This window comes from Triturus cristatus, chromosome 4_1 (assembly GCF_964204655.1).
Source record: "Triturus cristatus chromosome 4_1, aTriCri1.1, whole genome shotgun sequence".
NCBI lineage: Eukaryota > Metazoa > Chordata > Amphibia > Caudata > Salamandridae > Triturus > Triturus cristatus.
Genome location: NC_140585.1, coordinates 1,331,156,665 through 1,331,183,839, shown reverse-complemented (window position 1 = coordinate 1,331,183,839; position 27,175 = coordinate 1,331,156,665).

Genomic DNA, 27,175 nt, shown 5'->3' with positions numbered 1-27,175 from the left:
GTTTCTGAAAAATGGCGGGCAGAATTGAATATGGAAGGGAATGAATTTGAAACCTCGCTCAAATTGGGGGGTACGGTCCTAAAGGTGGCGAACCTTCAGGCCCAACATTATAAAACTATTTTTGAACTATATTTTACACCAGCAAGAATAGCTCGTTGGGTGGGGACAAGCGGTATTTACTGCCCGCGCTGTCAAAGTATAGAAGCTGACACAATTCACATGTTTGCCTCACGTCCAATGTTGACCCCCTTGAAAACTGCAATAGAGCTTTTTATGGGACAGACTTTGGGCATTCAAATAAGCCTCACTAATGAACTAGTGCTTTTGGGGGAGGCTAGGGATGGGGCCTTTGTAGCTCATCATGAATTTCTCTTTATGGCAACGGCTATCATTAGGATTTGTATAGCATCAGCATGGAAGGACCCCAACGCCCCCACTTTTCAACAATGGCTGTCGAGGTTGCTAGCTATATATAGCCTAGAAAAAGGATTATACGAAGAAAAAGGATGGAAAGCTAGACAGCTAGGGAAGCGTATATGGGCTCCAGTAATGGAATGGAAATATAGGCTGGATAGAATCTAGTGGCAGATAGTCATAATTAGTAGAATAGCATGTTTTTCAAGTATTATGTCACTGAAGGGTGCTTTGGATGGGAACGCGGTATTACATTTAATGAATTTGGGGGATCGCTGATTTTTATGAATGCTTATTTTGCTCCTCTTACGAATGGGTGAATTGCATTAAGGTTCTATTATTAATTATATATGATCATGGAATTATGTTGGGATGATGTATCATATGTTAATATATCTCATGTTGGGTTCATTTAATTTTTATAACTATGTGTAATATTGATTTGATTAAAGGATGATGATTATAACATTTAAAAAACAAAAAAACAAAAAAAACAAAAATGGACTGTGTAATTCTATTATAATGGGGACTACTCTATTTGTCTCTTTGACCATCACTGACAACTCATACACTCACAAATTACCTTTCATTCACTTTAAATTAACACAATCTAATAGAAAATAAACACTATTTACACACCTGTGTCTTTGTGTCAGTTCCACGTTTATCACAGTATGTGCAATGTCAACTCTGATTCCAATATACCACAAGCTCTGATTGTGACAAGACATTGATGGGGCGGCGGAACCTAGAAAGACACAAGAGGATGACATTGACTTGTCATATGATGGCCTTACAGCAACAACACACCACTAGTCAACACCGTACAAGATTCATCACACATAACAATGACTAACACCATCAACATAAACATGAGGTAAGTGGAAATCAATACACTGTGCCACACATATCAGCCCTTAGCAGTGAGCCAACAACAGCCAGCATCCAAACACATCATCTATGCTTCGCCACTAACAGCAAAGCCAACAGACATTGTCATAGTTGCTCAATGGTAAATTACATTCAAGGGAAGTTGTTGGCAATGAGCTGTTGACGCAGGTCAACACCTTTCTCTTCTCCACTATCATCATCACTGGGCATGTGTGAATTGGCAGCAGGCTGCTCATCATCATCCAGAATCAGGGGGATTTCTTTGCGCAAGGCCAGGTTGTGGAGCATCCAGCATGCAACTATGATCTACGCACCTTTTGGGGAGAGTCGAGTAGTGCACCACCGCTCTTGTCCAGACACCGAAATCTAGCCTTCAGAAGTCCAAAAGCATGCTCCACTGCACGACGTGTCCTCCCATAGGCATCATTGAAGCAGACTTCCCCCGGGGTCCTTCGATTTCTCAGTGGGCTCACCAACCAAGGACAGTTGGGATATGCAGAGTCACCTAGTTGTGAGAAACAGACCAAGTTTGTAATAGAAATAGTTGAGGAGAACAGCATGTCACACATACAGCACACTACTTGACACAGCTTACTCACTAACAAGTCACGCACGCTCCGGATGCAGATTTTCCATCAATTGTGGGATGATGCTGTTACGCAGTATGTAGGAGTCATGTGCAGAACCCGGATATTAGGCACATACATGAGAGATAATCATATCCACTTGGCATACTATGTGCACATTAATTGAATGGTAATGCTTCCTGTTAGGGTAGATGTGCTCATGTGCCTGTGGTGGAACTAGGCCAACGTGTGTGCAGTCAATGGCTCCAACAACATTAGGTATGTGACCAAGGTCATAAAATTCCCCATTCACATCTGCCAATTCATGTTTCCTTGGAAAGTTGATGTAGCTGTCCTTGTAGGTCAACAATGTGGACTGGACATCATGCAACACCATTCTGAACATAGGTTGAGACATCCCACCTGCGGTGGCCACTGTGTACTGAAACAAACCAGTGGCAAAGAAATGCAGGGCGGCCATCCCCTTTACTGTTGGTGTCAAAGCTGTTGGATATGTTCTGAGAGGCCTCAAATGTGGCTCACACTGAGCACATTGCTCTTGAAGGATAAGGCTAGTCAGACGGAATTTCTTTATGATGTGGTTATCCTCCATTTTCTCCAGCTCTGGGAAAGGCCGATACACAGGTGATCGTCTCCTACATATTGTGGCAAGGGACGCATGTAAATATGAGTCAGAGAAGAGATGTGGCAAACATCTTACATAATGACTAACACAACCTCAACATTGACAGGACTGTAAAAACAGCTTAATGCACAAGTCACATGCACAGACACCTTGATCTCCTGTAGTCATTCATGTAGCCAGGATGTACATACTAACTACTGTCAAATCTGAATCAGACTATGTGAATGGTATATGGCACACTCCTACATCTTTTGTCACCAGCCCTGTGTGTAGCTGACACAGCACATGTGGCAAATAGCATCAATGCTGAGTTGTACTTAGCTGCTGTCACTGCACAACCTTCTTGCTTTAGTCACACTGAGCACAACATCGTTACAAAATAAACAGAGTGAGTGTAAGCTGGACAACTATCAATATAAATACAGCCCTGTATACAGTGATATATGCACATTATGTGGTCAGTCCATCATGACTGTGGGATGAGTTGGCATTTCACATATTTTCATGTTTACAAAAATAGCAAAACCAAAGGAAATGATGGACGGAGTGTTGAACATTGCAAGCACTCACCCCCAGTCAACTGATCTGGGTTTAATCCATCACCGTTCTTTAGCCCACTCTGCCACCCTAGTTCAGACATGGCCATATGCAAATCAGTCTGACCCTGTGCCTCATGGGAACAGTCCAGCCCGAACTTCCAAGCCATGTCTTCCCTGGACCAGAAACAAGCTTCCTAGGACCGGTATCTGGCATTTCAGCCGTCTTCAGCCAGGCTTGCTTGAATCCAGTGGCAAAGTGAGCAAGGGACTCACGTCTGAGCATACCCTGCCAACTTATGGCGAACAAAGCAAAACCAAAGGAAATGATGGACGGAGTGTTGAACATTGCAAGCACTCACCCCCAGTCAACTGATCTGGGTTTAATCCATCACCGTTCTTTAGCCCACTCTGCCACCCCAGTTCAGACATGGCTATATGCAAATCAGTCTGTCCCTGTGAGTCCCTTGCTCACTTTGTCACATGATTCAAGCAAGCCTGGCTGAAGACGGCTGAAATGCCAGAAACCGGTCCTAGGAAGCTTGTTTCCGGTCCAGGGAAGACATGGCTTGGCAGTTCGGGCTGGACTGTTCCCATGAGGCACAGGGTCAGACTGATTTGCATATGGCCATGTCTGAACTGGGGTGGCAGAGTGGGCTAAAGAACGGTGATGGATTAAACCCAGATCAGTTGACTGGGGGTGAGTGCTTGCAATGTTCAACACTCCGTCCATCATTTCCTTTGGTTTTTGCTATGTTTACAAAAATGACAAGCAATTCAACAGGAAATCTGTATACATGCCCACATGGATGAAATTTGACATGTGATTAAGCGCATACCAATGCATTTAATCACATGTACTGACATGACATGTGTGGGCATACTTGAGTTAAATGTCACACTCTCAGTTCACTTTACAACCAGGTGAAATAATTTTGTGTAAATGTATAGTGATCAGTGATGCGATTTGCAAAGCGATAATGCTATTGCACAATGTGTTTACATACAGGTGCGGTAGGTGTGCTCCGCCACTGCGGTCACAGGCATTGGCCACAATGAAAGATGCAGGATTGCGGTAGAGACCACCTGGCCCCAGCGGTGTAACACCGCCTATGCAAATGTCATTGCAGCCAATGGGAACCACCATCGTGGTAGTGCCTTTCAGTTTTAAACATCACAGTAGGCATGCTCCGCCACTGCGGTCACAGGCATTGGCCACAATTGAAAGATGCAATCCAGGCAGACCAATTGCATCAGCAGAGTACCACTGAAACAACCCTTAGGGGCCTATACATGTCTGTGAGATAGCCTTATCTGTCACGTGCATTCAGACTCTGCTGCCTGCAATTCATCACCACCAACTGATGCTGTACCTCTACTCTGGACCCAGTCATGGGTCATACAGAGAACATCAGGGCCCGTCCTTTCACCACAGAGGAGCTGGAGATCCTGGTGAACAAGGTCCTTGGCCAGTAGGGGTGGTTGTATGGTGCATGAGAGGTATTGGTAAGTGTATGAGTAAAAGTTTGAGGGTGCTCAAAATGCTCATATGAGGTTACTGTACACTAGTGTGTGCCTGTGACTGCAAGCCAATGTTCATGATACTGGTGCAGCTCTATTGAAGCCAAAGATCACACATGTTGTTCTGAGACTGGGTAATGTAAATGTGTGAGACACTGCCTAGCATGATGACTTCACACATCAATGGGGTGTATAGCCTTATTCCCACAGATCCCTGACTGCATGGAATGATGTAAAGGACATACTGCGGTTTAGCAGTTATACAGTTACACTGCTGATTAGAGAAACTCGAACTCTGAACACACATTACCTGTTCCATGTAATGTCATAGTTCATTAAGTGTTCATATGCTCATTTGTGACATTTCAAATGTAGATTGGCCAAAGGGTACTGAATAATGTGTGTACTGCTTTGAAATTGACCCTATGGAGATGTGGCCATTCTGTACAAGGCCTGGATCTATTACTATGTGTGTTAAATCACCTATGACACATCTGCTAAATGTACGGTGGACATGTCATCCTATGCACTGTTTCACCATTCTCATTGTACATGCTTGTGATTTCTGTGATGGACCATGTTTTTCCTCAGTGAAAAGCCCTCAGGCCTGCCCAGTAAATGCACAAGGTTTCACGGACCTATCACTAAAAGGACTTAGAAAAACATATGTGTTGTCCACCATCCTATTTGTGAAGGAGATATTATAGGTCTGAGGAGTACACAGGACAGGCCTACACCTTGTGACAAGAGTGTGAGAATGTAAGATATGGTACCTAATTGTGACCTTATTAAATCAAAAAACAGAGGGGGGACAAGGAGCTAATTAGAAAGAGGTCCTGAACCAATGCTCCTAAGATTGATACAAAATCACAATGGATGGTTACAGTTCCTTCAAAGAGAGGGATTTACAGATAGATAAGCTGTAAGGATAGGGAATGTCTCCATAGGATAGGTGAGTGTGTAGAGAGGAGAGAGAGTGTACTCCTTTGTATGGTACTTGGTGCCCTCACACACCCTTGCGAGTGTATAGCATCATCATTGGGCAAGGTTGCTCCTCGTGGGGGTGGCGCTGCAGTCCCTCACGGGCCCTTGTTAGGGGCTCTCTGGCGGAGATCTTTTCAGGAGTTGCCGCATTTGTGTCTGAGGGTGTGTGGGTTGGGGAGTGATAGTGAGTGAAAGTTAAAATGAGCCAGGAGGCCCTAGAAATTTATTCAGAGGACCCCTGGTTCAGAGTAAAAAATTCACGGGGATGGAGATGCACTCTGGTTTTTTCCCCCTTTTTTCTGTGCACATGTGGCTTACTACCACTGGGTTACCTTGACGGAAGTGATTACCACCATACACCTCTGTGACATGATGGACAACCCAGGTCTTAGCTTTGATGATGATATGGTAATCGAGATCCTGAGGGCTCCATCATTATTAGCTGAAGACGGGAATGCACCTTCTGGCAGTGGCAATGACGATTGGAGGTCGCTCCAAACTCTGCGGAAACTACAGATTAAAACAGCCTTACATGGAACTATTATGACTGAATATCTGAGAGCAAATATTGCTCCTAACGGCCTTCTGATAACCCTGGCCCCAAGGATATTCCTGGAAGATCTGACGTTCTGCCGTGAATGGTCTAGAATTTCCTGGAAATGAACACGTGATTGGCTGATATTGATCATTAACACAGCAAAGCGCCTGTCTGACGAATTAGTTATCCAGATCAACCTTTCTGAGAATAGATTGAAGACTGGGATCTCCATCACAGCATTTAAATCAAAACTCTCTGAAATAAATTTGGAAATGAATGAACACAAAGAATATCTTACCAAACAAAAAATTAATCAGTTACAAAAAGATGTCAAAAAATTTGACAAAGAGAACATTTATCCATATACCAAAGACGATTATGTCTTTCCCAATATTGACACCTCTTCAGATGATGCAAGCAGTCGCAATTCCGGAAGGTCAGACTCTTCGAGCAGCGAATCCAACTATGACAACAGACAACAAAGACCAAGAGGTGGATACAGACATCAACCACCTCCACCACGTCTATTCCACGGTTTTCCCACCCATCCGTTCCAGACACCGATGTATCAAGGACCTTGGATGGGTCCCCAACCTTTGTGGAACGGCCTAATGGGACAAAACACGATACAAAATTACCATATGAGTGACTGCATGAATCCCAGCCCAGAGCAAGTGCGGACCTCTGTTATGTCTCTAGTGTGATGCAATGGCTTCTAAATGGAGAAGTGTGGCTCAATGGTTAGAGCGGCAGACCCTGATGCAGAGGTCTGACCCGGGACCAGGGTTCAATTCCCCGCCTCGGTGGGTCTTGGGCTCAAAATTCCACAGACCTGATAATTCTCGCCTCGGTGCCTATTCCAATCATGGAGTCCCACTCTGGGCAATAGCTTGCTTAATCTCCACAACGGCCCCCACAACGCTAAGGATGCCTGGCCTCCACCTTGGGGGTGCCCAGGAGTGGACACCTCACAGGGAAAGCCAGGATGGGTTCCACAGCGGTATTCGTACAAGCGCCTTGAGACCCTTGCGGGTGAGTAGTGCGCTGTATCAATTTACATTTACATTTAAGTAGCCTCAATGTTGAGTGCAGAGGTTCTGCATGTGTACATCATTTTGTTTCTCATGTGGGAAATCCATGGACGTTGTCATAGCAATTCATCTTGACATGTTGTCTGAGCTGAGACCTTCCTATACAGGAAAATTCATTGTGTGAATTGTGTAGCCCAGTACACTTGTGAGGCTTGTGTGTGCTGTGTGGCTACCACAATAGTGTGCTCATGTGATGATGTGTAAGTGCCTAGAGACATGCACAAATGTGGACTCAGGGAGCAGTGAGTTGGTAGAGGTCACACCTGTCCAATGGGTTGTGTTTTTCACAATGATAGAGATGACAGCATCACTGCAAAACATTTTAGTCTAATACCAGCAGCATGGCATCACATGATGTAATTTCCTGCCACAGTGACAGCAAGTGCACACAGGTGCTCATGGGGTAGATGGTGATGATTGCTGTGATGCATTGGCTGATTTGCATTTGCCAATTGGGCACATGTCAACTTGACTGGGATGGTTAGACTCTGGAATTTAAATGCAATGTTGCTGAACCTGGCTATTGTGGAATTGTTTTGACACTAGAGATTAACATGGTTGGATGTGATCAGTGGGTATGGCAAATCGTGATGTGACTGAGGTGTTGTACTATAATTTGATAGATAAAAAGAAGCAAATGTTACTCAGAATGTCAGTCCTCAGTATGTGTGCAATGTGGAAGGGTGTCCATGTGCATCAGTGCATGGGGAAGTTGTGGGTACTGCTTTTAATCAGTGAGTGAATTCTTGGCACATTGATGTGTCATCGATGTCATCAGTCAGCACAACGCAGGGATGTCATATGCCAGACCCTAGGTATTGGCACATATTAGCTGTCCTAATGGAAGCCACTCACAACTTCATCTACAGAAGGCACTATCATACCTTGGATCAATGAAGGCCTGTCTGGCAATTGGAAAGATGTTGGTATGTGACATGTCAGAACACATGAAGGCCTTACATTACATTGCCCGTATCATGCTATTGTGCATTTGTTATGTGACGACATTGTTACATGTGGCTTATTTGCACTTCATCACCAAAACAGATGTGCCCATGTGACATATGCAGCAGTGAGAGTCTCAGAGATATCAACTGGCAGTGAATAGCAGTGAGCATCATGTTAGCGTGCATTTAGAGATGTGTGCTGTGCACTTCAAATGAATTGATACATCTACAAAGTTGACACCAATGTCCAACTGTAGTTGTGCTTCAGTGCCAAACATAATGGATTTAAGGAGGTAATATCATTGCAAATGGATAGGTTTTACTTTGTATAAGTGGTGTACAGTGAAATATACTTCAAATGCGACTGACACAACATATTTGGATGTGTAGCTATCTTACCTACAGGCACATAGGTGTGCCTACAGACAATTGCATGTGATGTAGAAATCTAGGTACATGCACAGCAATTTGGCTGTGTCAACGCAATATGGAGCATGACTAGCGACTAAGCATGTTTCCATTCATCAGCTGATGATTGCACAAATTTGGAATATGTTGAAAGTATTTGTGTTTGTATTGCATATAATGTTTGTGAGTATGCCATTTAACTGAGTCAATGTCTTTGTCTCATGCAGCATCTACCGAGGTCAGGGAAAGAGAGGGGCCCAACACCGCTGAGGAAGCTACTGGCACAACTGGTACACAGGAGTTCAGTTACACTGAGGAGACCAGTGCCTCAGAGGGGGACAGGAGTGCCCTGGAGGATTCCCACCCAGAAACACCAACCTCCACCATCTTCCCAATCCAGCGGTGACTCCTCAGTGTTGGCGGACACAGGTAGTTCAAGATCTGCATCTTATTCCGCCGCACCTCGTCCTGTGTCCACCATCCCGGATGCTCCCCCAAGCGCTATCCATGCCCGCAGCTCTAAGAAGGGTAGAGTCTCCTTTCCCCCAGGCACCACTGCCCCTGCCCCTGTCTCCCCTGCTGCCCTCAGTGTGAAGGCCATAGACATTTTGCGGCAGCTGGGTGTGGGTCAGACTGCGCTCCTGAATGCCCTCCAGGATCATAGCAACAAGTTGTCACAGGTTGTTGCATTCATGGAGGGCATTCATTCGGACGTGGATGGCCTACACCAAACTGTCTTTGTCCTCCACGGTGACTGCAGCCATTCAGCAGTCCCAAGATCCCAGTCCAGCTCCTTTCTCTTCCGCAACCACACTCCCAGTGCCCCCACCTGTCAAGAGCACACACACCCCAGAGCACTCAGGCACCCAGTCATCCCCACGCAGCACACAACAACAGCACTCCAAGCAAACAAGACAATGTACACCATCACCACAGCACACAAAGAGCACACATGACCATACCACAAAAAACCCATCACAGGACACTCAGAGACATAAGGACAAAAAACATGCATCCACATTGCGTTCCTCAGATTCCTCACCCTCCAAGAGCACTCCCATCCCCACACTGATCTGAAACCCACAAAACACTTGCCCCGTCTGCTGTGAACCTGGTGCCTGCCACAACTGCCACAAAACACCTTCAGAAGGTTGTTTTGCCCAAAACTTCGACTCCCACCCACACCCCAGTGAAGCATGGACAAGAGAGCAAAGTGGGCAGTGCATATCCACAACAGGGGAGGCAGGGGAAAAGGCAACCCTAGCATACTACCAGGTCTGGCAAATTCCCTCGGGAAGATCCACCACCACCACCTGCTACAGTTTTGGGGAAGAAGGAGGCTGTTGGGGCCACCTCACTATTCTGTTGTGGCAAGACACTTGGGGGATATCAGATCCCCAAACAATTGAGATCCAGCCCTCCTCATTCGCCATCAGCCACTGAGCCTCCACACAGCATGTCTCCTCCTCCCCGTGCCACAACTCCACCTGGTCAACAAGTCCTCAAGCTCCCACATCCATGGATCCCCTACCTCAGCCAGTTCTCACCCTCCCAGGTCCAGTCCTCCGATTAGCCCAGACAATCAGCCCCCTCCCAGTTCAACTTCCACACAATTCTGAGGCCAAATCCCCCTTCCCACCCCATTCCTCCCTGAGCGGGGCCTAGACTGCCCATTTGAGGTCCCTATCCTGGGGTGATTCCCATGGCAGTGGACTACATTACATCTTTTTTGCGCAGGGTTCCATGCACACATATGCAGACTTTAAATTCGGACTGGCCATTGGCCTTAATGTTTTGCACTTTTGATGCTGATACAGAGTTTATGTAATATATATGTTATATATGTTGTGAGATTTGTCGCTGGCCTTGCCAATGATGCTGTGCAATGTATGTGTATATGTTTAACTGTTACATGCTCTGTATGTCACATTCACATTAGCATCTACTTGATTTTCTCTTGAAGAGGTTGCCAGAGGTTACAGTATTTTTGTGCTTCTTGAGTCAGAGGCTTGAGGGTGCAATGATGGTTGCCTGTGATGATCTACTCTTATCCTAATCATTCTATTGTCAGGTCTCCAATTATGAACACGTCATATTTGGATGCTGTACCACAACAGAAGAAAATTCTATTCACATGGTGACTTGAGGGGTGGACAGGGTCCGTAATATCTGTGGAATTTATCTTGATGTGTACACACCAGTGTAGATGTTTAGTCATCTTGTGTAGGACTGGCTTCATAGTCACATGGGTACATTTAAATGTGTGCACTTTAGTACTCATACAGTGTGATTGTCCTGTCATTAGCTGAAGTATTGATGTGTATGTGCCCTTGAGCATGACCCTCACACACGTGTATGATCCAGTTGATGAGGGCCTGTTAGTTTACATGATCAGGCACCTGCTGTAGATTGTGGGCACATGTATGTGTTTTTTCCCGTGCAATGTGCAGTGTGTTGGTGTGACCATGCAGTCCAGGGTACACCTACTTGTTGCCCACATCATTTGTGAGTATGAAGAGTGTGTCACTGCAATGTCTGTGTTGTGAGTTTTGGGATCAGCCATGGTTCTTGCTTACCTTTGTTCTCACTGTGCTGACTGGCTCAGGCAAACAAACATTATGTGTGCCTTTTCACATACATTGATGTCACTTTACACTTTATTTACTCCACTACATGGTATTCAGAGTCATACCAGGCTCATGAAGAACCTTGAATGCCTACACATTGTGAGTAACTCCTCTGTGTGTTTTTGCTCTGTACACTCCTCACCTGTACAATACTAATGTATACAGCACTGCAGTCTAATATGTTCCACTCCATGCCTTGGCAGTGTTTGGCCCTCCCCACCACTCCATGGTGTGACACTTTACTGTGGGAGGATGATCTGTGTCCAGAACCATTGTGCCCCTCAGCACTGTTTCACAATGTGTTATGTGCTATTTTATTGTACTTGATTTCAGTCATGGTTGCTCATGTACAGTACAGAGGAGTTTCCAGCACAGTCCTCTAGTCCGGTCATATGCATATGTGTTAGCCTGAGTTGTGCAGCATTAGTTGATAGGTAAAGTGTGTATCTGTTTCCTGAGGTACTACTTCCCATCCTGAGCGTGAAGTGATCTGTGTGATGTGATGATTTGTAATGTTAAATTTCATGGTGGTGTGATCAGATATATGTGATACTGGTTTTAGTACTGTTCACACACTGCTTACTGTGCATGCACTGCTGTCAGTGGATGTTGCATTGTCCTTGCCAGGTGTGAGTCCCCCTAATGTCCAGCTGAAATTGCTATGTGAGGTGTTTGGATGAGCATATGTTATGCATTTTTTGTTGAGGGATGCAGTCTTTGTCCTTTGTTGGCTCTTTCTACTGGCAGGCCCATATGTGTGTAATGTCTTTTTTAGCATGACATTGTGTGTGAGGAGTTTGTGTATTTGAATGCATTCTGATGTGTGTTGCATTTGTACTGTGCACTAATTGTGTGCATGTCACATGCGGCAATATGGAATCTTGTTTATTTGCTTGTTTTGTGTGAACTATTGTGCTAAGGCCTCCTATATTTGAACAGTCACTTGTCAGGATTGTGCGTGTAAAAGCTTGTGCTACACATTGACACCATACTCACTTTGCAACCGGTGGAGTGTCTATGTCTGTCTTTGTAGATTAGCCTGGTTGCACACAGTTTGTGTTTATCTTTGACATTTGTTCGTGTGTTTTTGGATTAGTTTGGATGATGCTGTCTGTGCAGCTGGTCAGAGGAAAAATATTATCTATTCCAGGGTTGTTTAAGATCACATTGTCCATCCACTCTTTTGCTGCACATGTCCATGCTATTTGGACTTCTTTTGCTGTGATTTGTGATACATGCATTTGGCAATTGGTTTGAGTTCAGCATTGGATCAGACATCCCTGAGTGGGACTCAATGCTACACACTAGGGTGTAGCATTGGGTATGAGGGAACTCATAGGACCTTATTTTTACCTTCATCAGAGATTTTCCCAGGTGTAGAGCAGTAAAGGTGGAAGATGGTTAGATAAGGGGTATGTGCAAAGGTCAGAGTTGAGTTTGGCAGTCAGGGAATGTCACTGTGAGACATGAGTGTTGTGCTGGTGGCATACACATGTCAAGATAGTTGATGAAGATGAGGGGCTGATCACTGTATGGCTTATAACAGTTCATCTGATTCAGGTCCTATGCATTACTTGCATTACTGTATCACAGGGATACTACACAGATGTTCCTTTCATACCATTTTAATCTCTGTGCCAATTATGTATTGTTTGATGCCCTAAGTGTAGTGCCATATGTGGTTCCTCTTGAATGCTATCTACAAATGGTACCAGTCAATTCTCCATGCTTTTGCTGCACTGTGCCCTCCACTTTATAATAGTTTACTTGTTATTATACAGTGTTGCTGACTTATGGTTTGTGTATGAGGCAGAGTTAAAGTGTGTGAGCAGTGTCAAGGACTTAACATGCAGACTGAACATTTCCAATGTTGTTAATGTGCACAGTGACTCTTCATTTCTTCAATTGCTCACTTTAATTCATATGAGTGGAAGGCAGGTGTGAGGAAGAGGAGGGTTGTCCTGAGTCTCAGGTCAGGGTTTCTTGCTGTCAAGATGGACTCTTCCTGACACTTTGGCATTCATTCAATACTTTATAGTTGGTGCTACCTTTGTTGAGGTGAAGTAATGGTGTATAGGTGTTCTGTGAGTTGGTGTAGTCAGTGTTGTTGATATACTGGACATACTCACATGGTGTCATTTAGTGCAGTAGTACACATGTCAAATGCACACTGGTGCTTACTTTGAGTTTGCTGTTTGAGTCAGAATGTATGTACTGTGTTGCATGGTATGGGCTGTCATTATGTAGTATGGGCTTCCATTGTATGTGATGAGCCTACCAATGTCTGCTTGGGGGTGTGCTGATTTGTGATTATATGGCAGTGGTGTCTCAAATAATGTGTTATCTACCTTGGCTCACTGACTCATCCCAACACCTTGTTGGACTATTGTGAAATACACATAAACACCCTGCTTGCTCTGCCCTCCTCTGTTCCACATTGTATTTGGACTGACCTTTATTTGGCTGCAATGATGACTATTGTCATTTTGAAGGGACTCTTGCCATATCCCTCAGTCATGTTGCTATACAATGGCTGGTGATCCTAATGAGATGTCACTATAGACAGCGTCCCTGCGCATGACGTCTTGCTGCAGATATGTTGTGCAGAGTGGTGAATTAGACTATGGTATATGTTTCTGTCTCCACCAGGGTATACGTTGTAGACAAGGCAAGTTTTTCCCCCGTGACAGTTGTGTGTTGTTGTTGTTGTACAGGGGTTGTATGCGGGGATATGCTTTTGACATACCTGCGGTGTTGACCACGATGGCGTCTTATCTGTTGGTAGTGGATCAGGTACTGCAGCGGAAGGGCTTGTAGAACAGGATCCATGGTGGCCAGGAATGTGTGGAGGTGTCTCAGACTCGAGTTTCTACCTCCGCAGTTGTGCTTCCTCCATCTACAAATAGCTGGTTTCTCCACTGCATTCTGATGAGCTGGTTGACGCATCATGATCTGTCCGGCAGACTGAATATCATTCTGCACTGCGGTCTTTCTCTATTGGTTCCCTCCGGCACCTTTGCGGAACAAAAAATCTGGCGGATCCAGAAACTCCACGACAGGCGGAAAAAGGGCTATCTTTTTCCATTGTAATATGGCGGTCGCGAGGACCGCCGCAGGAGTGACTAAATGGATGTTTTTCGCCACCGCCAGCACCGCGGAGGTGCCTACAACGGCCATCGTAACCAGCCCCAAAGTTATTAACAAAACATAAAACGCTTTTTCTCATGCCCCTGTCATTCACAGTTTTCTCATCAATAATTTGACAGCAAATGTTGCAGGGCTTTTATCAATGATGCTATAGAAGATGTTATGAGTGGTGTAATATGTAGGGTAATTACCAGTGCATGGCGAGGATGTGAGTTATAGTTACCTTGGGCACAAGTTATAGTTCCTTGACATAACTGTACCGATACCTGCTGAATTTCAATGGTTTTGTGTGTGTAAATTCTGCACCTAACTCCAATGTTCCTGTAGTCTTTGATTTTTTTTGTGAATTTCTAAGGTTTTGTTAATTGTATTTCCTAAATATAATGTCCCTCTAACCTTTTTTCCCAGTGAGTTTCTGTGTTTTTTAAATGCTAATTCCTAACTATAACATCTCTGTAACCTTTGTTATCTTTGTGAATTTCTAGTTTTTTAATGCATATGTATATTTAATTGCCAATAAGCTAAATAAACCACTTCAACTGCATCATTCTTCCCGGGGACCCCATTCCTCAGGGCCCGGTGCATATTTTAGGGAGAGGTGGGAACAGGTTACCCCTCACTGGGATGGTAAAGGCCCTGGGGACCGCATCCCCCTAGGACAGGTACATTTCATGGGGTAGGTGGGCACTTGTCCTCCTCCCTGGGCTGGTTTTGGTCCCGGGGACCCTATGCCCCAAGGCCCAGCACATTTTTTAGAGAAGGGGTTAAGTGGCTCTTTCCCTGGCCCATTTTTGGCCCTGGGGACCACATTCCCTGGGGCTCACAATTATATAAATAAGGGAGGGAGCCCACAGACCTCATCCCGGATCGATTTTAGCCCTGAAGACCCCATTCTCTGGGGATTGGCCAAAGTCAATAAGGGGGATGGGAGCATGCAGCCGCCCTCCCTGGGCCTATATCAGCCCAGGGACCGCATCCCTTGGAACCAAGCCAATGTGAAAAGGGGGAGAGGGGCATACAGCCCTCCTCCCCAGGCCAATATAGGCCCAGGGAACCCCATCCATTGGGTCCCGGCAAATGATTAAAGGAGGAGGGGGACAAATAGCCACCCTCCCTAGGCCAATTCCGGCCCTGGGGCCCCCTTCCCCTGGGTCCTGGCCAACTAAGGGTAGGTACTCTGGTGCCCACCCAGGTCACCCATCATGTCTGTCGGGGAGGGCGCAGGGGAAGCTGCAACAGGCAGGAGCAATATTCTAATCTGTTTCCCTGCCTGTATTACTGTGGGCAGGGAAACAGATCTGAAGTCTCCCTCCGGCTGGCAGGAGCATTTTTAAAGTTCCCACCAGCTGGAAGCAGACTTTGTGTTTTCTCTTGCTTGGCAAGAGTTTTGAAATTGCTCCCACCAAGTGAGAGCAAAGGTTACCCTGCCCACACCAGTGCAGTCTGGGGAAATGCTGTGTCCAGGGATTGGGCCCCCTACAGTATGTGAGCAAGCCCCCAGGGATGGGGTCATCAGGGCCATTAAAGGCTCAGGGAGGAGGGTATGTAGCCCCCCTTCCTTTAAATATAGTAGCAGCTCTAGGCGATGGGGTCCTCATTGCCTTTTAAAGGCTTGTGGAGGGGGGCTGCCCTGCCTCCTCCTCTTAAAAAATACAGTGGGTCCCAGGGGTTTGGTGCATAAGTTAATCTGGAGAGGGGTACCAACATAAACTTTTAAACTCTTAAAAATATTGAAATTCACCAACTACTGTTTACCGAAGTAACTATAAGTTGCACCATTGCAATGCTATGCACAGTGATGTCCTCAATGATGTTCTTTCAGATGTTGTCTGTGATGTTATCAATGATGTTATAGAATATGTCATGAGTGATGTAATATGTGATGTCATAAGCAGTGCATGGCGAGGGCACAAGTTATAGTTACTAGATATTGCTATATGTTTCCTGTGTTTTGTCACATAGGCTGGCCTGCTGAAAAGTTTTTTGTTTTATTGTTTGTGATTTCGTACTGAATTCTTCCACCTGAATGTGTGGCCTATTTTCACGTCAGTTTTGCCAAACCTTCAGTTACAATCAAATACAGATGCCAACATTTTTCTTTTCTTTGTTATCATTTTGGGGGTATATTGATGTAGAGGCCAGTTTTGAAGCTCTTGGCATCTGGGCATTGCAGAGTAATAAGATCTTCACGCAACAGGAACAAAGCAAACATATTTTTTTGTTCACAGCCTTTGAAAGATTAACGTACAAAATAATTTGGACAAAGGATTGCATGTCTAGCCACATTTCCTATAGTTTTCCTTAGCTGTCTGTTTGGATGACTATATTCATTACATACCCAATCATATTCACTGCAGAAGGCCATGTGGAAAGATCAAGATGAAAGCAGGAAATGCATAGTAAAAGCCCACTATCAATAGCACATTTAACTAAAATTGAAATTATTTTTGATTAGGAAGCAAGCACATCTTAGATTAAAACATCAGAGACATATTTCAAAATAAAAGAAGCTATTCAAATCATGCTTGAAAGACAATTTTAAATAGCTGTGCGTTTCTCAAAGGTATTTGGCAAGTTTGCAGCAGAAAATATGTGCCTCTTCAAGTCAGAACTGAGTAGTGTAGAGCTTTGTGAATTTGTGAAACCTGACGGCTCTTAACTTTGTGAGCTTTTTGATAAAAAAAGTGTAAGACTTTTAAAGTTTTTTTTAAAGTTGAATCCAATAACCCCTTCACTGCAGCAGGAGTGTGCCTGCTACAGTGCAGGCAGGGTGGCCGGTTCTTATATTTCTGATGACCTTACCATGCTTAGTCTACTTTCCTCACTGTTAGAATACCCTGGGCACAAGTCTCCGGAGAGGGTAAAAGAGATGCGAAGTTCAGAGTTCCACTTAGTTTCTGCACTGGTTTTGAGGAAAGAGTGGACAAACAAACTATGCCACATGATGTCCCCTGAATGTTAGGCAGAGTGCATGACAAAAATACTGTTTCAAAAATAGTGAGTTGTGAAAATATATACTCACATCAAAAATAACATAATGTCTAAAATACCAAGCAACAATGGGTAAGAATATCATTTTTATACATGTACCTTTTCTAAAATACCATTTCATATAGTATAGTTTCCTTAAATATAGTGCCTTTAAAATTATTTTAAATTATTCTTTGTAAAAATGTAATTCATCTGGGTATTAGTGTTATTATAATAATTGTTTTTAGAATAATTCACAAGTTTTAATATGCTATTTTGTTACATTTAAATAGTCATTTATAATTTAGTACATCGTTTTCAGCTTGCTTTGTAGGGGAAGAGGGTGAAAGGTATTTAAATGAAAATTATTATTTTTTTGTATTTGAAATGTATTTGTAATATTTATTAAATATTTAATTTGCAATTATTTATAATATAGGAGCAGGTTGTTTGGTGTATTAGGAAACTAAGATTGGAAGCTATTTAAGTTATAGAATTTAGTTTTTTGATTAATGATTTATGATTATCAAATATTTCATTGGTAATTAATATGTGAATGATTTTGCGGAATATTTATTATGCCAATTATTTGTTTTTTGTTACTTAACTGCTAAATCATTGATAATTGTATTTTTAAAAACTTTTTAAAAATTTATTTTCTGTTTATTATTTAGTTTTTTTTATTTAACTACTACATTACAGTTATTAGGGTATTATTTATATTTTGTTGTAAAGGTTATTATGCTGGTGCTTGTTGTTAGGTAGTAAGGAGGTAACTATATTTAATTTACATTTACTTTTGTTGTACATTTGTTTAATTAGTTTTGTAATATTGGATTTTATTGTTGCATATATTCTTACATTATAAATATGGTTTAATATTTTAAATTATTAGGTACTTAAATGTTATTTTAAAAAATGATTTGGATTTGGAATTATATATCTACATTTACTTCATTAGTCCAACCCATTCCCTGCTTTTGGGGAATAGTAAATCTAATCCTTACAAATTCACTTTCCCTACTTCTACTTACATTGGAGTGTGAGTAGTAAATCTAACCCCACTGACTTGAAATAATATACCTGATTTTTCTTACTTTGGAGTGGGAATAGTAAATATGACTCAGGACGCCCGGGGGGAAGCAAGATGGTTATTGCCTAACTCGACCGCACTGCGGCTCTCTGATCTAATGGTGAACTAACTGACTGATTGATCTCTTAAAATGCTGCAGGAATTAGGGATAATGGTGACAGACTTGCAGATATTGATCACAAATTGCTCAACATCATGCTTGAACTGCTGCAAGGTTGTTCTACGCCAAGGAGAAGTTCTACTTGCCTGTGTTCGGCTGTGGATAGAGGCAGTGGACCAGTTCAGCTGTAGCCGGTGTGATGCAAGGTGCCTGGCCCAAGGAATGAGTCCTATTGTCGTCAATTATCCAAAAGGAAAGGAAGCTACTGTTCCACGTCATCTGGAGCGACGCAGGCTTCAGTGGGCTTGGCAGGTCCATCTTCAACAGCAGAGCCCCCTACAACCTCCTCACAGCAGAGTACTCGGGGAAACCTGCCGGTGGCCCGGATGGAGATCACTGGTGAAAGGAATGGGAAAGGTGGGGCTTTGACCCAGCAGCAGCTGGCTGGCTCAACTGTGCTGGAGCTTCTGCTGGTGAAACGGGGGCCCCCGTCATCAGGTAGGGCTCGTGGAGGATATGCATAATGGACACATCCTCCATTGGTAGAAACTGACACCAACTGCAGATGTGTTCATGCCTAAAGAAGTGGAGGTAGAACCTGTGATGCAGTTGAGTGCCCCACAGAGCGTATTGCTCGGGACAGATAAGGTCAATGCCACTATTTCCTTATCGGTGTTTGACTCTAACAATGGAGGTGGCTTAATGAACCCATCCCTCTTTCAAATATTTGTGACTTCTTCTGATCTGGAGGTGGCTAAGTTCGACAATATGGCACTGGGCCAAAGTATGATTTTGGAAGAGAGAGACAGTTGCTCCCGTAGCACAATTAAATCACAACAGAAGGGTAGAAAAACTTGACTGTCATTGGGGGTGAGGCCTGAGATAGGTTTTTAGGATTCTAAGGCTAATGACAGTTTTTTCTCGCTGTCGGGCGAGACCTGGTCTGCAGATGGTTCCGACTCACTCGCAGATTCAAGGGACAATGATGGCACGCCTGATGTGAGTGGGGCAGATTCAGCTATAACTGAACATAAAGTGATTAGGAAACGAGGATGACAAAATGAAACCATTGGAAAAGAAAAGAACCATTGGAAAAGAACTGAAATTGGATTACTCAGAAACTGAGCAGTTGATTGGGATGCTTTTAAAGCTGGGTTGAGGGGGGAGGTTATTAGCTTTGTGGGATGGAGGCAGAAACAACAGATGGCTGAGGTTAACCAATTGATAGAAAAGTTAGTATTTTTGGAGAAAGAACATGTAGTAATGATAAGTCAGGGGCAGGAGAAGGGGCAAGAACAAACATTATTACAATTGGAAGTGGTAACGGCAAAACCTGAGATTAATAGCTCCTTTAGTGAGAGCATTGCCAAAGGGATTCAAACACATTAAAATGAGATCTATAAATATGGGCAGTCAACAAGAAGGCTTTTAGTGCTACATACAAGACAGAAAGTTGCTAGGAACAATATTATTAAAATAAAAAAGAATGATGGCCAATATACTATGGATCCCAGTGACATTCTTTTTATATTCGAGTGATTCTATAGAGAATTATATCAGGATGGTCCCCCTGTTCTTATTTTGGGGGAGGGAGGAAATGTGGGCGAGCAACTGAGAGTAGTTGATTCAGCAATGTATCGGAAGATGGAGTCTGATATTACATTGGAGGAAGTCAAAGATGCTTTGCACTGGATGGCTTCAGGGAAAGCTGCGGGTACTGATAAGATCCTTCTGAAATTATATAAAGTGCTTCTTCCTGAGTTTGCCCCTCTATTGCTGGATCTATTTTTGGATGTGCAACAAAATGGGATTCTTTCCCAATCCTGACAAGGCACAGAAATAATTAGCTTCCTGGAGAAAGGAATGCCCTAGAATGGTCCCGTCTCTTACTGCCCAATTTCTCTAATAAACACAGACGCTACACTTTACTCTAAAATCTTGGCTACCCGGTTAGGGAGGATCATAGCTAATCTAGTATCTCCATGGCAACATGGGTTCATACTGGGTAGGTGAACTACTGATCACTTCAGACGTGTTATATCCCTGTTTGATATAGCGGAAGTAACTGGGACAGGGTGGCTGTGATCCTCCTTGACACGGAAAAAGCCTTTGATCAAGTGTCTTAGCAGTTTCTCAGGGGAGTTTGGAGCAAACCTGATTCAGCTTGTGCTTTATTAACCCATCAGGGCTATGTATTTTAATCTGTATGATAGGCTACACATGATGTGTAACAAATCGGGGGAAATTAAGGTGGCCAGAAGGACAAGACAGGGTTGCCCCTGCTCCCCAATCCTGATTGCTTTGTATATCGATCCGTTTATCAATCAGATCCTACAAAACCAAGTAATTAAACCCGTTATTGTCAATGTTTACAATATACAGATTACATTGCCATCATAACAATGTTAGAGGTCGGAAATCTAGCTGGTGGATTTAGAGTATCTTCTGAATAAAGAGAAACCACTGGTTGTTTGCTCTAACAATATTAATTTTCAAGATCCCCGAAAGGTCAATACAGCTATATATTTAAGGGTTAGGATAACTTGTGACGTGGGCTTCATTTGGTCGATTAATTTGGATCCCCTTCTAAGTAGTATTAGTATTGACTTAAGACGTATGGATGAATATAGCATGTTACTATGCATGCTACATTGCGTTCTATTACAACGCAGGCATTACAAAAACCACGTTGTTAGGACACGATACCTTTACATTGCAAGTCATTAGATCGAATTGCTGTAGGGGGCGCGCTGGACTTAGGAACAGTATAATTTACTATTCCAACTCCAGCATGCGCAACAGTAGGAAAGGTATTGGGATAGTAAATTATACTATTCCTGTAGCGCCCCCTACAGCAAGTGGATCTACTGGCTTTCGATGTAAAGGTATTGCGTTCTAAAAAACACGGTTGCACGACCGTGTTGTAAAAAGGAACGCAATGTAATGGCAGCATTGTTAACGCTGTTTCCTGTATGGATAAGCTACATCGTCAATAATAGTGAGATATAACATACTCCCTAAGGTACTTTATTTGTTCCGTTCCATCCCCATTGAGATAGAAGGTGCTAAATTTAAGACATTGGACTTTATGTTTATAAACTTTATATGGCAGTATCAGAAAATACAATGGCGAAACCCACCCGCAGCTGATCTGGCAACTCCAGCTGTCAACCCAACACACGGCATTGGAATTCCATGTATTGTCCGTGGGGGTCCTTGGCGACAGCTGTGGTGGTGTGTGTTTCCTGCTGTGTGGTCGGTGCAGGTGGTGGGGTCACCTTGAGGCAGCTGGCCTGCCATGCTCCTGGGGGTGGGGTGCGGAGGCTGTCCATTATCTGTTGGAGGGTGTCTTGACATATGTGCAGGTTGTCCTCTACATCATCAATGATGGGATTTGTGGTCTGACCTGCAGTAAGTGTTGACTGTCCCTCTGCAATGTTCAGGGGAGATGCAGGTTAACAGTGTGTACCATGTATGTTGATGCTTGCAGATGTTTACATACAAACTGCATGACAAGGCACAGTGTGTTTTGGTGGAGCTGCCTATTTGATGGCAGACAGAGGGATTTTCGACTACATGATGGATGTGTGGTAGTTCCTGTACATTATCATCACACAGTGTCAGGCAATGCCAGATGTGAGTGGACAGTTACTACGCACAAGCAGAACCTGTTGTGTCCTCTGTCCTGTGGTGTAGGTGTTGCACTTTGTACCACATTACCATCATTGCTGATGTTCCGTGATTGCTATGTGTGTGTGCTGCATTGTGGAGGAGTTGCCCCTGCAGCTCTGATTTCGTGTACCCTTATCCCTTTGAGGCATTGTGCCTTTGAATTGTGTGCTTTTCGGGGGCTGAAATGTTTGCAACTTGGGTCATATGTGCTCTTGGACAGATTTTGTGGCCTTGTGCATTGTTTGTCTGCTGCTTGTATTGGACGGCATGGGTTGTGGGTGCACGTGGATATGTCAGAGTGTGACCTGCTCCTTTACGGAAGTGATCTGCACTGGGCCACCTCCATGTCGAATCGTGCACCATGTCATGTATTTTGACTACTGACATGCTATCGGTCATGCAGTGTTACTTGCATAGTCAGTGTTGCTCACACAGCCGCTGCTTTTTTGGATTCATCACATCCAAAAAAGCATGGCTCTATTGTGTCGTTGGTGATTTGGAGGGGGCCTATATATGCACATGGTGGACAGGGGCCTACTTGGTGTTTGCATGTGTGCTGCAGTGTTGCAAGTGTATCAGGGACATGTTCCACAGCCATTGTGCATGTGCAGTGTACTACAGATGATTGTGCATGTGTGCCATTGTGCCCATCTTCCCCCGTTCCCCAGTCGCTGGTGGTTACTCACCCTGTTGCTGTTGGGTCAGGTAATTTTGAGCTGTGTCCATGCCCCCAACTCCTGCCACCGTCTCCACACTGATGACTGTGGCCACTATTTCCTCCAGCTCATCCAGCTCCTCCTGTGGCGCAGGACTCCCACCTCCAGTCGCCCTTGCTGCCTTCCTGTTGGTGGCGAGCTTCTCCTTGGTTTGGCTGTGCACTTCATGGAAGCGCCTCTTGACCTCCTCCATTGACCTCCTCAACACTCCGACTGCATTGACGCTGGTGACGATGGACTGCCATATTTCCGTTTGGGTTGCCAGTGCCGCAGTGGAGGTGACGAACAGTTGTTGATGGTGTTCTATCACCTCCGTGACGATGATCAGGTCTTGCTGAGGACTAAACCCTGTCTTCGTCTTCCTCTTCTCCTTGCCCTTCCCTGGGCACGGGGTTCCTGGCTGGTCCTCCGTGGGGCTTGTGGAGTTCAGCTTGTCCTCTGCACTCAGTGCATCCATGGTGCTACGCAGCTTGAATTGGTTTTGGTGTTTTGTTTCTTTTTGCTTTTATAGTGCATTTTCCCGCATGACGCGTGGGAATTGCAGGCCGGTTGCTGGTTTTCGCTGATTTTGGTATCGCGATTTGGGGCATCGCAAAAAAGCATTTGTGTTTCGCATTTTTGCGGCGTGGCATTGATTTTAATGCGGTCAGTTGACGGGTTATCTGGAGACTATCGCATGGTACCACCGTGTTGTGAATACTTGGTTAACACGGTGTAAATTTCCCGCGAAGGACTGCGATGTTGAGAGGTGCGTTAAGTTACTTTTGCAATGGTTATCACACATTCTTGAGAATATACCCCTAAGGGTGATATTGTAAATGAAAAGGAAGCAATTATTTTCATATTTGGCAATTTATCTGAATAATTATTAGGAGGCTCAGACGGCTACGTGTTAACAAAGTAATTTCTCTATAAATTATTTTATGTTTATGTGTTGTTTTTTAATATTAATTTTAATTGTATATTACTATACAACACATTGTTGATGTATTTAGTAAGTGTAGTGTAATATCTAATTTGAGATACACTTTTTTAATTATTATTCATAAATGTTTTATGATATGCATTTTAATGTCTTAAGTTAATAAACACAGGTTTTTATTCTAATGATGTGTATGTCCAGATTTTAATTATTAGACATGGCATCCTTGGCATGGTTTCTCCTGACTTTTTGGCTCTACCTCCTGCTTTTTTTAATGCTATGCTGGATTTTGTTTTTGCTGGCTTAGATGGTTTGGGCACTTTGCCACCTTTGATCAAGGTTGAAATGCAAGTCCTCCCTGTATAAATTGGCATTGCAATTGGTTATCCATGATTGGCATATTTGATTTACTGTTAAGTCCCTGCTAAAGTGTACTGTGCGTGGGTAGGGCATGTAAATCAAATGCTACTAATGTGGCCCTGAAACCGCAACTCAGACCTGCCACTGCAGTGGCTGTGTGCAGTTTTGAAATGCCATGTTGACCTGGCAAGTGCCTGAATAGGCAGTCTCTCCTCTGCACAATGCTGTGTCCACCTCCTATAGCGATGCTGCAATAAAGAGGACAGAACTGGTTTGGACTGCGCTGAGAGACTCTTGCCACCAAGAGAACAAAGACAAAATGTGGTATAAGTAGTGGACCTGAAACCCCAGTGAATTAGATCACTTCTCAACTGAAGAGGAGCCTTTGCCAAAGAGAAGGGCTGGAGAGCTGTGAGGAGGAGTTCTTCCCATTTGATGTGTGCTGTGTTGGGGCTGGCCTGCAGTTGATGCTTCAGCCAAGGAAATAACAAAGACTGGAACTTTGCTAAAGAAACCTACTTGAAGAAGAATCTCCAAGGGCTTGTGTATGCTGGCTTCCTGTTCTGATATCTCAGGGACACAAAGACTTCACCCCCAGCTCCCCTGAACTCCTTTGCTAGGGGTTCTGACCTGCTTATTCCAGATTTGGACCTCTGGACATTGTTTCTGCTTTTGGGAACTAGAAGAAACCTAAAAGAAGCGAGAATAGCAATCTCTGCTACCGTCAGCGACACTGCCGTGGCGAAGAGGCCTGCACCGAGGCCAGTGGCACCATTTGTGAAGTGCGTGATGCACCGCCCCACCTGCACCGCAGCTCCGATGCCCCTCCATGCCTGAGACGCCCGCGGTTATCAGCATCCCTTTATCGCGTAGCCAATAACCGCAGAGGGTGACTCATAGAGTCTTCGACTTCGCAACGCCACACTGGAACCGGTGCTTCACTGCCTATGCAACCATCTTCCCCTGTCCTAGACTTGATACGTCACCTCCTCGTGTTCACGACGCCTCACCTCCCCTTTGCCAGCTAGGGAGCTGGCCTTGACCTCGGCATCTTCACGATGCTGTGCATTGTCCAAAGACTTCATTCCAAGGTACTGTTGTTTGGGGGTCTGTGTGACTCCGTGCCTGACTCTGCGTGCCTCGCTATCAGCACTGTACTTCAGGTTGTTGCCTGTCATGTCGTTGTAATAGCCCCAGGTGGAGCTGTTTGTTTCTACAAGTGCTGTTTTTAAGTGCTATTGTGATATATGTAAGCTGGATTTTAGTTGTTTTGGTCTTGTTTGGTTTAGATAAAGATACCTTATTTTTCTAAACTAGTGTGGTGTCCATTTGTGATGTTTTCTCTGTGTTACTCTGTGTCTTGAGTACAAAAAATGTAGACATTGCCTTTGGGATAAGCCTGTCTACTTATGCTGAGCTACCAAGGGGGTGAACACGGCTTATCTAAAGGGTGTATGCCCCTGACTAGAAGCAAGTGTACCTGCTTGAACAAAGGTACCTACCTCTGCCAACTAGAGACCCCCATTTCCAACATGAATATATTAAGGAATTTAACTTTTATTACAAATTAATGTTACTTACACTTCGATATACATATTTACCAATATAATGCCAATATTTTGGACCTCAATATTTTTTATCACAATATTTTTGTACTTACATTATAAGTGAGCAAGCACACTATTTTGTGGTAGATTTCTTTTCCCAGAATGTTTTAATAGCACATTGTTTTTCTGGTCTGTATTTCGTCATACAACTACCTTTTAAGTTCCGTCACTTGTGTTTCAAATTTAGTAATTCTGTTCTTTACATATTCAGAATTACTAATTTATTGCTCAACTTCAGAGAGTATTTTCCCAATAATTAACCATTTATCATCAATTCTCTCCAACCCTTTATTACTTTCTCCATAAATGGCCCGTAGCCCTAATGTTTTCTAATGCAATATGGAGTGTAGGGTTAGAGGTACCTTTATATGGAGAAAGAGGATCAAGAGCTGGAATCTTTTTGCACTATCAAAAGTTAAGAATGAGGGGCATATCTCAAAATTCCTGAAAAATGGGAGGGATCAATTACTGACATGGATTGCTAATCATGACAACCTAAATGTGTTAACCTTCAGAAGTTCTTAGAATAATTCTTAGATTTTGGGGTTTTTCTTATACATTGTAAAATTGCAGTAGTAAATCTTATAGTATTTAATTGGAGCTTGAATCATTCAAACAGTCTTTTAGAGAGATACATTCCAGTCAGGAAGCCTTACAGGGACCATGTGACTCCTACATCACAATTGTGTACTATTCAAGCATTATACAAAGGTTCTCAACAAGAATTGCCTTCAGAAACCTTTAAAGGTTTGCAGCCTCGGTCGGTAGTAGGAGTACCTGCAGGGCGGTGACGTGGGGAGGGGGAGGGGCAGGGTGGGGGGTAGTAAACTATGGATTACGGAGGTTTACAGGTAAGTAAACATATACATTAATAAAACGAATTTTGCTGCGTGCACTGCATCCCCAAATACGATGCCTCCGTAATCCATAGTTTACTACCCACCACCCTTCCCCTCCCCCTCCCCACGTCACCGCCCTGCAGGTACTCTTACTACCGACCGCGGCTGAAGGTTTGAGATGTGAATCACCAATGGCATGTGATCAGTAGGAGTATCGACCGGTACGTTACATATTGTCTGCTCGTGTAATAAGTAAAACCTTGCTAAATAAAATGGGCACTAAATAAACTGGTAAACAATTGTACCTATTACTAAATAAAACTGCAAGATAAAAGTAAATAACTGAAGTAAACATATTGTTTGGCAATTTGCTTTAGGGTTGCAAAGATAAAATCTGCTCAATTCAGTTGTAATATATAGTTTAGATGTAGAGATTCTGAGGCACAATGGGCTGTTTGTAAGATAGCCGCCATTAAGTGATCTGGCACCAGTGCAGAAGAGAAAGAAAAAAACCTCCAGAGCCTTCATCTCAAATGGCGCCATGTTTCACATCTTGAGGAGAACCTCACAATTTTAAAAG